Raw genomic sequence first — 17,927 nt, 5'->3', positions numbered from 1 at the left:
TCGTAATACGCATATCATTTACTGCAGTGCACAACAACTTAATTTAATAATGAGAAATGCAGCAAGTATCACACGAAACACAAGACTATTTTTCTCTTATTATTCTGACTATTCCAACATTCTTCTCAATATCACCGCAACATGTGTCCATTTTCAAGAAACATATGGATTTTAGCATTCTACATCCACGCTCTACAAGGTGATACTTCAACACACGGACCATAAACAGAGTTCACGAAAATCTGCAACCTTTAAAAATCTGCCTTACTGAAATTCAGTCAATATCAAATGCAGATCAACCAATGAAGGAGTAACAAAAGTTTTAAAATTACTGATTGATGATAATTTCAAGTTTTGGTGAGAGCTTTCTCATCACATTTTTGCCTTATGTTGAAATAATTTACAACCAAGTGCAATATCAAGAAATTAGTGTGTTTAAAGCTAATTTAAAAACTGTTTTTTTTTAATTAAGAGTCTCAAAATACTGTGAGAATTCTTGATAGACATTCATGACAGAAGTTCAAAAAGTGTGAGACTTTATTTTTGTTGATATAACGGACAGATATTCTTCCACCAAATACTTAGTAGCTCCTACATTGTTCAACAAGAAATGCTTCAGTAGTTTAAAGAATCAACATCCTACACAAGATATAATGCTCACCACTGATGCAAGTCTCATGGTTGACAAAGAAAGCTTGAAACTGACTTAAAAGTAATGTATTGTGGGTCAGTTATTCATGAATACTGTAAATTAAATGAGCTCCTGAAATTTATCTTGGAAAATGATCTAGCGTTACTCTTAGTGACATTAAGAAACTGTAAAAATCCTCTTGACAGTTTCCATGACTACATCAGAGGCAGAACGCTCCTTCTCGACAGTGAAAAGAATAAAAACTTTTCTATGTAGCATCATGAATTCTGAAAGGCTAAATGCTGTTGCAGTGTTTCCAATGGAGAAAAATTTCCTCAATTGTCATCCAGAGATCAAGAAGATAATTATTGAAATAACTTAAAATTAACTTATAAATGAACTACTTCCGGGCCACCGCACATGCTATAGATACTGTAGTTTTATTCTAGTATCTGTTACCACAACACGAACATCTTCAGGTATCCAACATACAGTGGACATTAAATACAATTGTAATTGTGATACATTGCAATCTTATAGTGTACAAATTATGATCATAGGTTACAATAAAAACAGGCGTAAGTAGTAACATTATGTGACCGCACAAGTTGGTGTGAAATTCTTACTTACCAGTAACATTCGTTATGGTGTGGTGCAAGAGTTTATCGCATTAGATACGATGTTCGTTCCACAAACCTATACTGAGGAGATCACCGAAGATGTGGAACATTTCATAAAAACAAAATTAAATAATGCATGGTTACAAAATAACTTATATATTATTATTCCTTCCACGTGTCCTAAGTTATATGGTCTACAAGGATTCGAAATAAGACAAAATTTATATTTATTCATTTATACATTAATTAAAAAGCTTAGCACAAATATTTCAATGTACACATACCAAATACAGGTTGTACATAAAGTCAGGGAACACTTTCAATCATTTATTGCACAAGAACTAAACATTGTCCAGATTTCATACATATTGCAGTTTGAAAGGAAACTCTGAAAGTTTTTTTTTTTTATTTTACAAACATTCGATATGCGAACCATGAGTGACACGGCAGATGTCAAAACGGTATTCGAATTCCTGCCATACCCGTCCCAGCATGGCATTGTCGACCGTGGCAGTCCCGTATTCTCTCCCGGAGCTCTGTTACATCACGTGGTAGAGGCGGTACATACACCAGATCTTTAATGTGTTCCCACAGAAAAAGGTCACACGGAGTGAGATCTGGTGATCGGCGAGGCCATTTCATGAAGCAGCTGTCCGCTTCTGTAGCACGGCCAATCCATCGATGCGGCAGCTCCTTGTTCAGATACCCACGAAATTCACCATGAAAATGGTGTGAAGCCCCATCCTGCTGAAAGATGAACGGAGAGTCCAATTGCATTTGAGGCATCACCCATTGCTGCAACATGTCCAAGAAGGAAAATCCAGTGACAGTCTCTCGGCGAAGAAGAATGGCCCGTACAGTTTTCGCCGTGACAAGGCATAAAAAAATATTTACTTTTGGGGAATTATGTTCAAATTCATCGTGTTCGTGTGGATGCTTTGTACCCCAGATTCGACAATTATGCCTGTTTACTTTCCCATTAATGTGAAAAGTGGCTTCGTCGCTAAAAATTAAGAGATCAACAGTGCCATCCCCATCCTTATTCAATTGTTGAAACGGCGAACAAAACTCAAAACGCTTGTCTTTGTCATCGTCATTGAGCTTCTGCACTAGCTCCAATTTGAATGGTTTCATAGACAGTTTCTGTCGCAGGACTTTCCACACTGTCATTGGAGCCATTTGGAGTTCACGGGATGCACGACGCACCGATTTCTTTGGACTCCTTATGAATGTCTCTCGTACGCGCTCCACATTCACTTCACTCAGACTGGGGCGTCCGCTTCTCTTTACCGGGCACAAGCAACTCGTCGTAACGAATTTGTTGTGCCAGTGGTAAATGGACTTCCTTGTTGGTGGATTCTTACCTTACTTCGTTCTAAACATCCGTTGAACAGCTGAAGCACACTTGTTTTTGTCGAACTGCAATACACAGAAAGCTCGCTCCGCACCTGAACTCGACATGTTTGCGACTAGCACTGACTATCGGCAAATTACCAAACTACGCTGTGCCAATATACATGAAAAAAAACTTTCAGGGTTTCTCTTCAAAATGACAATGTATGGTATCTGTACAATGTTTGGTTCTTGTGCAATAAGGAATAGAAAGTGTTCCCGGACTTTATGTACACCCTGTACATAAGATAACTGAAAAACTACGCAGCCAAGTATCCTTAACAACAAAAACAGTTTACAAGGCTTATTTGTAAGGATTGCATTACTGTATTGAAGGCTTGCCGGAGTGAGCAGTCACGTTATGTGATACAATTAATAATAAATACATTAATTAGTCCTAATAAGAAAGTCATCACTGGAGTAGAATGAGTTGGTCACCATTAAATTCTTTACGCTGTTCTTAAATGTTTTATGGTTACTGGCGAGCTGTTGATTCATCGTTCTAGAACAAAGAAAATATTAAAAAGTTTTAGTAAAAATGACATTTGTTTATTTCGTCCGTCGATGCAGCTATATCTGCAGTGGAATTCGAGGGCAGGTAGATCCTTTTAAAGAAAAGTTGTCATCAACTCGAAGATTGATTTGAACATCACAGTAGTTTGCTAGACATGATCCTATTGGAGGTCGTACGGCATTGCCTTCCTTCGACTTCTGAACTGACTTACCCGCCGGTATAGCGAGGACTCCAAACGGCGGTGTATCTCAGCATTTTTCGTATTAACAGGTTTTGCCAGAGGTCAAATATATGATAAGTGACATTAAAAACCTAACAGTGACCGTCAATCGAACCGGTGATCTTTGGATTTGCAGTCTGGCACTTTAACACTTTTTTTCCTCCAGAGAATGGCGAGCCCCCTGACCGAACGTGCTGAGTTACGGCACCGGTAGCACTGAGCCACTGACACGTTGATGTTCGTCAAAAACGTAAAACCTAAAAATAACTGTTACAGATAACTCAATCACGACTGATATTTTCATGTTGCTATAACGGCAAATCTTGTTGGGTGATATGCTGACCTTCTGGCACTTACCGTAAAACACCTATAAAGCCATTAAAATACAACTGATCTACATAAAATAACTCGTATACATAAGTGATCTATAAATACATCGATGATAAAAAGTGTGTATCTACATATGCAAGTAATGCAATTATGAAACAACCGGCCACGATTGCAATTGTGTAACATTTTACAAAATTTACTTATCGCATACACAATAGGATTACACCCTATCTCCAAACGTATAACACATGGGAGAGTATAGTGAAGTAGGTTGTCATGCCAAAAAATGCAGTAGCTCTGTGCATCAAAAAATTTTCTTTTTACAATCGACCTTATTAGCATATTCCTCGTTAAGAATAACGGATGTGATACCATTATTGAACAAGTCTCTGAAGAAAACAGTTTCATGTTGCAATGTAGCGACAGGAAGTGAGGGGAAATATTGACATGGCTTCCACTTCACGTGCCAAGCATTTACATTTGTACCTGTTTTCTATTTTAACAGTGCTATGTTGCACCGGTAGTGAAATGAAACAATTAGCAGGTATGGTAGACAGTAATGAGTTTATTTACGAATTATTTACTTACACTGGAGCACGACATTCATAATATTAACTGCTGTTAAGTTTCGAGAAAATGGTCTGAAATGCAAATGACGCTCTGCTGCATCCCAAATATTTGCTGGGATTTGGGGCGGGACTTTGGACAGACCAGTCCAGTGAATCGAACTGATTCTCACCCAGACACAACGCAACGGTTCTTGATTTGTGGGCGTGAGCATTATCATGCGAACAGACACAGTATCCAGGTCCAAACTTTTCCCACAACAGGAAAAGTAAAAAAAAATGCCTCAAATGATTTCATACACCTCTGTGTTCCATTTGCCATCGACCAAAAGTACTGAACCTTCCTCAAATCGGGGGAAAGAGGCAAAGCATCCACGAAGTCCTTACACGTATATCTTACGTTAGCGTCACATCCTATCCTGTGACTCGTCGCTACATAAAACCTTCTTTCACTGCTTCACGGACAAATGTCAGCGTTTTTCACGAATTTAAGCGACGTCGCGCATTTCTTCTTGTGACCAGTGACCTTTAGGTAGCAGTGCAACCATGAAACCCGCCGTATCTCCTTTCGGCGGATTGTTCTGCCGCTGACCTGCTACCGAGTTCCTATACAAGAACAGACAGTTGTGTGCGATAGTTGGTTCGAACAGAACAATCAATGCATAGTCGACAATTATATTCAATTGATGTAGAGAAAAATAGTCATACGCGGCACGAGGAGGCATTGCTCTTGTGCAATCGAACGGTATTCAGGACGATAGCAATGGAAGCGTTGTGAGGAATGAATTGAATGGACATCTTTCCGAAGCTTAAAGTAATCCTACATTAAACATCGAATAGAAACATAGAATAGATGTGTGTAGACTACTACTACACGTTAAGAATACTAATGCAGAATAGGATACCTTAATGTTAAATCACGAATGGCAGATGTTTCCAGGTGATCACGTTAAAAGTGTAAATAGTGTACATACTAACATATGATAATGTTCTCAATATATATAATCGATTTATCAGATAGCATCAGTAGGACTAATAGGATGTTCGCTGCCGATGCTGTCGTCTGCAGGTAACTGTCGTCGTTGGAAGATCGTAACGAAATACAGAAAGACTTAGCCACAGTTTTCACTTGCAGTAATAAATGTAAGTTCTCTTTAAATTCGGATTAACGCAAGTCCATGTCCACAGCAAAGATAAGGATGTAAAGACAGCTTCTGATATGAAGTTTTTTATTGCCTTGTCCGTCCGTATGTACACTGGATTACTAGTTTCAACAGGACTAAGCTGCCATCTTCAGATCAATAGAGTACAGAACTCCGTACATCTGAAGAAGCTTTTCCGCATTCACACGGAACTTGGTGCACTCCCGCTTTTTTTTAGACCTGGGTCGTCTTTCGCTGTCCTTACTACAGCTCGTATTTTGGCTGGCGAGCGGAAAACTGGCATTATGTGGTGTTTTCGTAGCAGTTTTTCCTATTTTTCACGATTCATTGCCAGCAAACAGTACTAAAGCGGTCTTCCTATCGTCTTAGTTCCTGTCCTCCGTGTCGTTTTCGGAGACCTTGGGTCGCAGGGCCGTCCGAATCTGTCGGTTGCTGTACCCGTTCTCGCAGAAAACGGATTGCAGGTGCCACAGTTCTGCCGTCAGACTACGTTCCTCTGAAATGGAGTATGCCCTGTGTGATATCCTCTATTTTTTGCCTCAAAGGTATACCTGAAGTTGTAGTGTCAGACAACGGAGCACCGTTCACGTCAAATGAATTTGAAACATTCTGTGAACGCAATGGCATACAGCATCTAACTAGAGCAACGTTCCGTCCCCAGTCATATGGCGAAGCGGAACGGTTCAAATGGTTCAAATGGCTCTGAGCACTATGGGACTTAACATCTGAAGTCATCAGTCCCCTAGAACTTTGAACTAATTCAACCTAACTAACCTAAGGACATCACACACATCCATGCCCGAGGCAGGATTCGAACCTCCGACAATAGCGGTCACGCAGTTTCAGACTGAAGCGCCTAGAACCGCTCGGCTACACCGTTCGGCTGACGAGGAACGTTTTGTCAGAACCTTCAAGCAGTAGATGGCCAAACTTCGCTCCGCACATACCAGGGATAAACCATTGCAACTGTTTCTCGCCTCCTATCGTTCGCACCTACGACATTCCGGCCGGTGTGACCCAGCGGTTCTAGGCGCTTCTCTCTGGAACCGTGCGACTGCTACGGTCGCAGGTTCGAATCCGGCCTCGGGCATGGATGTGTGCGATGCCCGATGCCCTTAGGTTAGTTAGGTTTAAGTAGCCCTAAGTTCTACGGGACTGATGACCTCAGATGTTAAGTCCCATAGTGCTCAGAGCCATTTGAACATTTTTTTTTTTTCACCCGCGAGATGGACCAACGCCGGCGGAATGGCTTCACGGCCGTCGCCTTCGGACACCGCTCCACCTGCTCCACCCTCCACAGCATCAGGCACCGACGGAAGGCCGCAAGCATCTCTTCGCAACGCATGATATTGTCTTTTACAGGGTTGTTAGCGGCAGCGACGCTGGGTACCTAAGACGCTGCTTTCTCGGATAGCTGAACAACAATTTAAGCAAATCACATTAATGATTTTTATTACACTAAAGCACACTACTAGCCATTAAAATTGCTACACCACGAAGATGACGTGCTACAGACGCGAAATTTCACCGACAGAAAGAAGATGCTGTGATATGCAAATGATTAGCTTTTCAAAGCATTCACATGAGGCTGGCGCCGTTGGCGACACCTACAACATGCTGACATGAGCAAAGTTTCCAACCGATTTCTCATACACAAACAGCAGTTGACCGGCGTTGCCTGGAGAAACATTGTTGTGATGCCCGTGTAAGGAGGAGAAATGCGTACCATCACGTTTCCGACTTTGATAAAGGTCGAATTGTAGCCTATCGCGATTGCGGTTTATCGTATCGCGACATTGCTGCTCGCGTTGGTCGAGATCCAATGACTGTTAGCAGAATATGGAATCGGTGGGTTCAGGAGGGTAATACGGAATGCCGTGCTGGATCCCAACGGCCTCGCATCACTAGCAGTCGAGATGACAGGCATCTTATCCGCATGGCTGTAACGGGTCGTGCAGCCACATCTCGATCCCTGAGTCAACAGATGGGGACGTTTGCAAGACAACAACTATCTGCACGAACAGTTGGACGACGTTTGCAGCAGCGTGGACTATCAGCTCGGAGACCATGGCTGCGGTTACCCTTGACGCTGCATCACAGATAGGAGCTCATGCGATGGTGTACTCAACGACGAACCGGAGTGCACGAATGGCAAAACGTCATTTTTTCGGATGGTTCCAGGTTCTGTTTACAGCATCATGATGATCGCATCCGTGTTTGGCGACATCGCGGTGAACGCACATTGGAAGCGTGTATTCGTCATCGCCATACTGGCGTATCACCCGGCGTGATGGTATGGGGTACCATTGGTTACACGTCTCGGTCACCTCTTGTTCGCATTGACGGCACTTTGAACAGTGGACGTTACATTTCAGATGTGTTACGACCCGTGGCTCTACCCTTCATTCGATCCCCGCAAAACCATAGATTTCAGCAGGATAATGCACGACCGCATGTTGCAGGTCCTGTACGAGCCTTTCTGGATACAGAAAATGTTCGACTGCTGTCCTGGCCAACACATTCTCCGGACCTCTCACCAATTGAAAACGTCTGGTCAGGGGTGGCCGAGCAACTAGCTCGTCACAACACGCCAGTCAATACTCTTGATGAACTGTGGTATCGTGTTGAAGTTGCATGGGCAGCTGTGCCTGTACACGCCATCCAAGCTCTGTTTGACTTAATGCCCAGGCGCATCAAGGCCGTTATTATGGCCAGAGGTGGTTGTTCTGGGTACTGATTTCTCAGGATCTATGCACCCGAATTGCGTGAAAATGTAATCAGATGTCAGTTCTTCTTGGTGTAGCAATCTTAGTGGCCAGTAGTGTAGTACAACTTGTACGTCAGGATGAAGCAGAATTAAACTGCATGACTGGCTCGTCACAATACGGCAGTCACTACTCTTGATGTGCCCAGGCGTACCAGGGCCATATTACGGCCAGAGGTGGTTGTTCTGGGTACTGATTTCTCAGGATCTATGCACCCAAATTGCGTGAAAATGTAATCACGTGTCAGTTCTAGTATAATATATTTGTCCGATGAATACCCGTTTATCATCTGCATTTCTTCGTGGTGTAGCAATTTTAATGGCCAGTAGTGTAAATCCGTATGGGTTTGCTTTCAGCGTAACCGGTTGCCAAGCGAGCAGCCGGACCTATGCTGAAGCAGGACGTCGAGAAAAGAAAGTTTGCCTCTTTTCCTATTTCCAAGTAGATCTGATATTTTCATGGATGGAATTCAGATGTTAGAGGAATTTCTGTTGTGTTTTGGGTCCGTGTGGCCAGATGACAAATGTGTCATACCGAAAGAAACAAACATGTTTTAGTTCAGCAGTTTCCAGTGCTCTGTCCTGGAAATACTCCATGAAGAAATTTGCTACAACGAGAGTGGACTGCCCATGGGTACATCAGCACTCTGCTCTGCTCAGCACTGAAAATAAAACAGGTCGATGTCAGTACGTGTCTAAAAACTGTGTTGCCTCAGGGCTCAACTTGTCGTTGATTAGTTTTATGGAGTCTTCCAAAGGGAAATGTTGATGCAGACATGTGTCAAAGTAGCTTCATCAATGGACAGTATGAATAAATGAGCAATTACTCATCGACGCAATTCCTCTCGTCGAACTTAATCGCGTATTGCTCTTAATGATAATAGAAGAAATACAAAGCCTGTTGACGCAAAAATCACCTTGGTTACATGTATTGTTGAATTTTACAATGTAATTTGACAAACATGCAATTTTGACATTGTTTCCTAAGAGAGAATTAGTGGACACAAAGCAGCTTCAGACATAGACAGCAGAAAGACGTTGAATGCGTCGTATTATGCCACTTTTTATGACTTCGAACGTTCCGAAACAAACGAAATCATTAAGTACAACAGGACAGACGTTTGGTCTTAACTGCACGATGAAATCAACGATGTCTGCAGGCAACTACGGTCAGTGGCGGATTTAAAAATTTTGCGCCCCTAGGCTCACCATATTATATGCCCCCCCCCCCCCCCCCCGCAAAAAAAAAACGATTTTAAATAACAACTATTACCCTATCACTTCACAACTGCCGTTTTGGGTGGGAGCGCTGATAGCTGTTTGCGTACTCTGCTATTCGTTGTTCTGAAGGACGCGTCAGCGGTCTAGTCGCGCTCAATCAAAATGTAATATGGTTCCTGAACTGTACTTGGTGTACGGCAGCGGATAAAACACGCTTACAACTGCATTGTTTTAACACTTTCTCCTGCCGAGAGACAACAGAAACGAACACAAGGAAAATAACTTTTCCTTTATGGCCTAAAAATTCAACAGAACGTGTAGGAGACAACGTATTTTTGTTATACATTCACTTTTAATATGTTCTTTTACACGAAACCGTTGAAAATAAAAATAAATAGTTGTGTTACGATCTAACGATTGAAACGACGTGTCATACATTAGAAATTAATACGTACTTTTACAGAGATCCTTTCAAAATTAAAATTAAACTATCGTTTTACGATATAATAACTTGAATGTGTAGCAGATAAAAAAAACAAGTTCGGTATTAATACGTGAATCTATAGGAAAGCGTAAGAAATGAAACTGAAATAGAGATTTCGGTGCACGAACTAATAACTACATACAGACGAACTAACACAGAACTGGATTTGCTATTACATAATTTTACAGACTAGTGTGGAAAAAGCATATTTGTTTTATAATCTAATAGTTAACGTGTAAAGCTTTAGGGTCTGTGCAGCTAGATACGGCATAATTTAGTGTACACAATACCTTTAATCCATGTAAGGTCTGAACAGTTTTGTAGTGCAGCTACTGCTCTCACCATAGCTCTTTCTAATGGTATTAGCAAAGCTTTTACTTATTTATCGACAGAACTGACCTACGTTATTTACTAACACTTTTTCATCTCAGCGTACTCTCCGACAACGTATATTTCCGCGTAGCTAGACAATTCAACAGACGCCAAGAATACGCATCAGTTGTAGTATATTATCGTATCAGTATGACTTGACTGTACAGCGTCGAGCGACCTGGGTCATACGGGTATTGTTTAGTATTGCCGGGCGCCTTCGGTTACGTCTGCACGTAAACGAGGTTTAGTTCCGCGTTCTGCCATCAGCAATTGTAAAATAAACAGATAATACGTAGTTTGTAAAACCACTGAATGTGCTCTAAGTTATAATAAAAATCACATTATAATCTCAAATTTTTAAAACTAATATGAAGAAATAAACAAACTCACCAGCCAGCAAAGTTTGCGTCTGCATTTGACAGCATAAATCTCGTTGATCATATCTTCATAGTTCAGACGGTTATCAGTTAGGACGTCGGTTTCAATGTGAAAAATGGACAAGGCGTTCAGTCTCTCCTCATACAACGTAGAACGTAAGTACGATTTAAGTCTTTTAAGAGCTCTTCTGCTGAACAATTTGTAAGTAAGAGACATAGAAATATTCTAAGAGCAATGACAACATTCGGAAACACGAACTGTAACATCTCTTTTCGTAAAAATTTACTCATTTCGACTGGTATATCACTAATCTCAGAAGATTTCTAAAGTTCCGCGAAACGTACACATTCACTGAGGAAGGAAGGCTCTAAATCTGTGTCCTGTGACGCTTGGAGTTTTGCTGCACGTTCAGAAATATCGTCAGGTGAACTGTTCTTAAGGTTACTGAAAACTGTGGAGGAGTCCAACAGTGTTCTATAGCTTTCCTTCCTCCTCACTAATTCGGCGTACAAGTTTTCGAGTACTGGCAGAAATGTTTCGACTCTAAATTTTTCCCTTCCCGTCAGAAAAACTTCTTCAGAGCCCGCTTCTTCGTCATGATGAAGTTCGCGTTTTCGTGATCTTTTATAGGTGCATTCATAGTCTATATCAGTCACAATCTCCATGCATTTATTTTCATAATAGTCGAATATGCCACGAATAGATGCAATAAATTCTACAAGTGATCCATATAATTCATGCACTATTTTAGTATCAATATTTACACTTTGCAGTTTCAGATTTACACTATTAAATCTCTGGAGTATGTCCTTCTAAACTGTCGTCATGAATACTGTTTCTAGTCTGCTGAGCTGATTCAATAAAGCTGAAGCCTCATTTCGCACAAGTGATTTTCCAAACGTATCATTAGCAATATGTGTGAGGGCATTGATAACGCGCTCCCGGTTTTCTTATAGACTTACACACGCTTCCTCTCTTGCTGACCAACGTATTTTTGATAAACTTACTACCGTTTTGCTTCCTGGTTTCATGAAAGAAAGAAGTTTATCCCAGCGCTGTGTAGAAGCAGAGAAAAAATTTTAAAGGTTTTGCACTACATTGAAAAATGAAGTTGCTTTCCGACAACAAATGGTTCAAATGGCTCTGAGCACTATGGGACTTAACATCTGTCGTCATCAGTCCCCTAGAACTTAGAACTACTTAAACCTAAGGATATCACACACATCCATGACCGAGGCAGAATTCGAACCTGCGACCGTAGCGGTCACGCGGTTCCAGACTGAAGCGCCTAGAACCGCACGGCCACACCGGCCGGCCTTCCCAAGAACAGCTTGCAGCACTAGTGCCTACTAAATTCAAAGAATGTGCTGCACAAGGCATATAATGCGCTTTCTGATTTCGTTCTTTAATGCGTACCTGCCAACCAGTGTATTTTTCTGGCATGTTGTTTCCGTTGTCATATGGCTAGCCCCTACAGTCAGTAATATCAATGGAATTTGCAGACAGAACTTTTAGTACGGCCTCAGCTAAGTTTTCAGACTTGTGTCCTGGGTTTGGTGAAAACAGAAGGAAACGTTCAACAGGTTCACCATTCTCGTCCACATATCTTAATACGAAAAATAATTGATCAATATGTGAAATGTCCGCAGTATAATCTACATCTACATCTACATCCATACTCCGCAAGCCACCAGACGGTGTGTGGCGGAGGGTACCCTGAGTACCTCTATCGGTTCTCCCTTCTATTCCAGTCTCGTATTGTTCGTGGAAAGAAGGATTGTCGGTATGCTTCTGTGTGGGCTCTAATCTCTCTGATTTTATCCTCATGGTCTCTTCGCGAGATATACGTAGGAGGGAGCAATATACTGCTTGACTCTTCGGTGAAGGTATGTTCTCGAAACTTTAACAAAAGCCCGTACCGAGCTACTGAGCGTCTCTCCTGCAGAGTGTTCCACTGGAGTTTATCTATCATCTCCGTAACGCTTTGGCGATTATTAAATGATCCTGTAACGAAGCGCGCTGCTCTCCGTTGGATCTTCTCTATCTCTTCTATCAATCCTATCTGGTACGGATCCCACACTGTTGAGCAGTATTCAAGCAGTGGGCGAACAAGAGTACTGTAACCTACTTCCTTTGTTTTCAGATTGCATTTCCTTAGGATTCTTCCAATGAATCTCAGTCTGGCATCTGCTTTACCGACGATTAACTTTATATGATCATTCCATTTTAAATCACTCCTAATGCGTACTCCCAGATAATTTATGGAATTAACTGCTTCCAGTTGCTAACCTGCTATTTTGTAGTTAAATGATAAGGGAACTATCTTTCTATGTATTCGCAGCACATTACACTTGTCTATATTGAGACTCAATCTGCTATTATAGAGAAATATTTGGCCTGTTTTATTTCACTTACGATAATTCTTTTTATTCGTTCAGAAAGAAGCTCTATTATTTCATCACAAATTGTTGAAGAAAGACAACTTGTACTTACCTGCCCTGAATTTCCATATCGTTCAATGTGCTCTGCGAGAAAAGGATCAAACTCAGCTATAAGTTCAAGAGACATCATAAATTGGCCATTATGTAATGAATGGAATCTTTCAACGTGTCCACGTAGGGGAAGTCCACGACTTATAAGCTTCCTTCATTTGCAACTTTTGTTTCGTATGTATTTACTTCTTTTACAACAGCTGCAGTGCCAGAAATATCATCCGTACTACTTTCCGAAATGCCGCCCCAGTTAATTTTGCACATTTGCTTTTTTCACTATTATTCATGTTAAGGCACTTACAAAATTGTCAACCAACAGTCACAACAAAAGAAAAAAAATTGTAAAAGGAAAGAAAGTAAGACTGTATCCAGTTTCAATCGTACTACACCGCACATGAGCACAAAGCTTTTTAATTTAAACACGGCACACGAGCACCAAGCTAACTTTAAACACGGAGCGATGAACTGACTGTGCTATGAGAGAACGACAGTGCAGAATAATTTAATTTCATTGTCGGCTATTTCTCTGTAGTCAGTGAACAGCAGAAGCATACCTGCCGGCTGGAATTCGTCTCGTAAGAAAACGGGGCAGTCTCTTTTTTGACATCTGTTTCCCGCGTCGCCGGAATTTTATCTGGGACGCAAATATGTTCTGAATATTCTCGACACTGACTTTCTAATTTAAAAAGCAAATAGTTTTTGCAGTTTTTTGCAGTGTGGTGTGCTGTATCGACCCTTATCCCACTTATTCTTATAACATTTTAGCGGTTTCTGTGGGCAGAGAAGACAGACTACAAAGTTTAAGTAGTCTTGTTGGCAGTTGATATGGTGTGTTGCCATTTGTGTGAACACTGCTGTTATGTTTACACGCAAATGCACCTTTTGTTCCAACATGAAATAAAAATAACCTTGCCTCGATGAAAAAAAGCTTAGTTAAGAAGTTTAATATAAAATTGCAATGCCACGTACTATACGGTTGAACAGAGTGGGAACTTGGGTATTGTGCAGGCTGCAACGCAATAAATGAGACAAACGAAATTTGGTTTCTTCTTCTTTTTTCGCCAGGAGAAGTAACTAAGTAAATAAATAAATAATTTTTTTAAATATTGTGAAGTGTATTTCACACATTATTAGATGTTCCGCTTATGTTCTTTTCGTATAAACATGTGTTTAAAAATGTAAAACATTCCCAGTATCAACATGTTTTGTTAAACGGGTGTCATTAGATCAAAGCTCAGATATTGAATATCACAGAGTTTTCACATTAATTACAGTAATGGAGGGCTGTATTGATACTTCCCCGTAATTTCTATAAGAAATTTAAGTAGAGTCGGGTTTTACATACTGAGGCCCACACATGTTACAGTATTTAAGAAACTGCCGATTAGTTTATCACAGCTTTTCAGGGGTCCCGGTATTTTCACGGGGAAAATATGGTAGGGTTAAGTAGAAGCCGATAACATTCTCAGAATAATAACGTTTCAAACATTGTATTGTAGATTGCCGTCCTGACAGCTTACTTCTTAAGGCTTATTTAAACTAGCATGTTGTTTAAAATATTAAAAATATTTGTCGTTTGTAAGCGCAGTTATTTTAAAACGTAAAAGGTTAAAATGAGTACAGAGCAAAAAATGCCGCCCCCTTAAGGCACCGCCCCTAGGCCCGTGCCTAGTGGGCCTATATGTAAATCCGCCACTGACTACAGTACCTGGAAAGCTGACACCTGACTCAGGAGGTTCTGTTGCCCGGGAAACTGTGTATCAGAAACTGGAGCCCAGACCATTAACAAATGGAGGAATGTATTCTCATACGATAAATGCCGTTTCGGCTTGTAGAATGACTTCCTTCGTACAGCCGCCTGGAGGGAAAGTAATAGTCGCGGTGGTGGTGTGTCCTGGCGATGGGAAGCATCATGCTGGATGGTGGTACGGAACTTGGTGGCTTCGTTCATGGACGGAAAATGATGCTAATGCTTATAGGTACGAAGATGAGGTACTTAATCACATGCGCAACTCTGCAAAGATACAGTACGTTAGGTCTTCCTCCTTTTCGACGATAATGCCCGTCCGTATCGAACTGCTCCGTTGAATGAATTTTTCACTATTGAAGCTGTCCACCGCATGCACATTTCTTCTATACTCAGGATAGCCCAAACTTTTAGGACCAAAATTATTCAGATGGCACAGGATCGCAAAGCGAATATTTTGATAAAATTTATAGACTATTGCACAGGTACTTGGAGCAATATAGACGTATTAAAAACTGAAGCAAATAGTACTAATTTTCCATTATAATATTTAGTTTATATTTTGTAAATCGTTTTCCGGATTTCTGTGCCGTCATCTGGTAACAGCGCGCGCACACACACACACACACACACACACACACACACACACACACACACTGGACTGTCTGTTCAGTCTTAAGTTTTATGATGATAGCATAGAAAGCCGCAAGACAATAAATATTATTCTAGGACATTAATACGGTGTGTTTCAGTTTCTAATGATAAGAAACTCTTGGTCAGTAATGGACATTTAGTTACCAGTATTTATTGACACAAACAACTTACGCCTTGTAGCAACAATGTAAGCTAATAGCAACTGTTCAAAGTGGCAACTGCCAGTCGTAATACATATATTACAGCGCCGCATAAAATCTTTCCACATTCCCTCATAAATCCCTGATGTAGTTGTACCACGAAACATCTAGGTAGGACTCTATCAGACGCTTCGTATTCAGTTTCTACTGGCTACCTTTTAAAAAAGCTTTCCTCTGTACGTCCGTACGGCTTTTCAGCCACTACGTCTTGCTGTATCACACATTAAATGCATCTATGTAATGAACTACGTGAATGAAGAGTCCTTGGATTGTCCCACTCCTCTCCCGATGCGTTGTTCAGTTCTTGCACGGTTCGGGGAAGCGGTGTTTGAAGAGGAATAAAAAAAATGGTTCAAATGGCTCTGAGCACTATGGGACTTAACAGCTATGGTCATCAGTCCCCTAGAACTTATAACTACTTGAACCTAACTAACCTAAGGTCATCACACAACACCCAGTCAGCACGAGGCAGAGAATTTCCCTGACCCCGCCGGGAATCGAACACGGGAACCCAGGCGCGGGAAGCGAGAACGCTACCGTACGACCACGAGATGCGGACGAAGAGGAATACTTCCGCCAAGACCATCACAGGCATTCTCTATAGGATTTATGTCCGGGGAGTACGCAGGCAATTCCACACGTTCAGTATCTTTACTTTCCAGTGTATCCGACACCCCAGCGGTCCTTTGTGGAAAGTCATTGTCATCCAGCAACAGAAAGTCAGGACCTTCCGCATCCCTAAACAGACGGACATAATTCGGAATAATCTCCCTGCAATTCCACTGTGCTGTAACTGTATCTAACACAAAGATATGCAGCGGTGTTCGGGCACTGTGCATAATGCCTGCTCATACCATAACGCCTAGGTCATAACTATGACGTTCATGAATATTCTGTAGCTTGTAACGTGCTCCATTCTTTCTCCACACTAACTGGTGGCCACAATCAATTGCCACAGCGAAGCAGCATTAATCAGAGAACATCATTATGGATCACTGTTGCTGACTCCAACTAACATGCTCCCTACACCAACGATCATTCTCGACGATGACTTGGTTGAAGTGGGATGCATTTAACAGGCTTCTGAGCATACAAACCAGCCTCATTTAACTGCCGCGATATGGTTTTGGATGAGACACGTGTAACGGTAGCGGTTGCAAGGTCTGCAGCGATCTGTCTAGGAGTGAAAGTCTGTTCCTTTTCGCCACTAGGGCTACGAATCGATCCTCTTTTGGTGTAGTGGTCCGTCCATGACCACGAGCATGCTTTGGCATAGCACTTCCGCCTTCAGCGGCCTTTTCAAATCATGGAGTGACACTTTTGGACACGCCAATTACTGTGGTCACAATAATTTGACCGGTTTCGAGCCGTCCAATTGGTCGTCCACGATCGTAAGCACTCAAATGATGACTTACAGACATGTCGCACTAATCGGTTCCACAATAAATTTCGTCAAACACCGTACTATATGAACAGTCGAAAGCATACGGAGCGATCGCGCACAGGCTTCACTAGAGTTAACACGTTCCTCCCTCTATATTTTCTTTTACTGTCATTGGTCAGGTGTTCGGTAGCAATTGTTGGATGTTTCGTAGCAATTAGCAGTTGTTTCTTAGCAAGTTGTTCCTTAGCAGTTGTCGAGCAGTGTTTGTTATGAAGAATGACAACTCTTCAGCTTTATGAAGAAGAAATTAACAAAGAAACAGCCATCCCCGAAAATTTAGTCAAAGTGAACGATTTTGAACCACAAACGATTAAAGAAATGTACAAAGAAAAACTGAAAATTTAGAAAAAGGCAGCACCAGGACGTTGCTCTAGAGAGAGAAATGGCTAAACAGAAAACTAATTTCGCAATTCTCTCATATTGTGGTAACATTTCAAACAAAATAGCCGAATCTTTTAAACGTAAGAAATTAGATTTCACACCGAAAACAGTATTGAAAGTATTATGAGACACAGCATGCACAGAACAGAACCGTTCAATATATCAGGAATGTGTAAAACTGGATGTGACGTTTGCAACATGATAGATGCTGGCCAAACAGGAAGGAATTTTCGGATGCGACTGAAAGAGCACACGAGATCTATCAAAAATAGCGCAAGTGCGCTCGCCAAGCACCTCACAGACAACAAACACTTACGATAAACTCCAAATCCTTCTTCATTCAAAACAAGGGAA

The 17,927-nt window shown here is 41.4% G+C and overlaps 1 pseudogene; it reads left to right on the top strand.

The window, feature by feature from the left end:
* Nucleotides 1-203: 203 nt before the first annotated feature.
* Nucleotides 204-1,013, top strand: LOC124556402 (annotated as a pseudogene).
* The last annotated feature ends 16,914 nt before the right edge of the window (nucleotides 1,014-17,927 follow it).

The sequence above is a fragment of the Schistocerca americana genome, chromosome X, assembly GCF_021461395.2.
Source record: "Schistocerca americana isolate TAMUIC-IGC-003095 chromosome X, iqSchAmer2.1, whole genome shotgun sequence".
NCBI classification, from domain to species: domain Eukaryota; kingdom Metazoa; phylum Arthropoda; class Insecta; order Orthoptera; family Acrididae; genus Schistocerca; species Schistocerca americana.
This window is presented reverse-complemented; position numbering and strand designations above follow the sequence as displayed.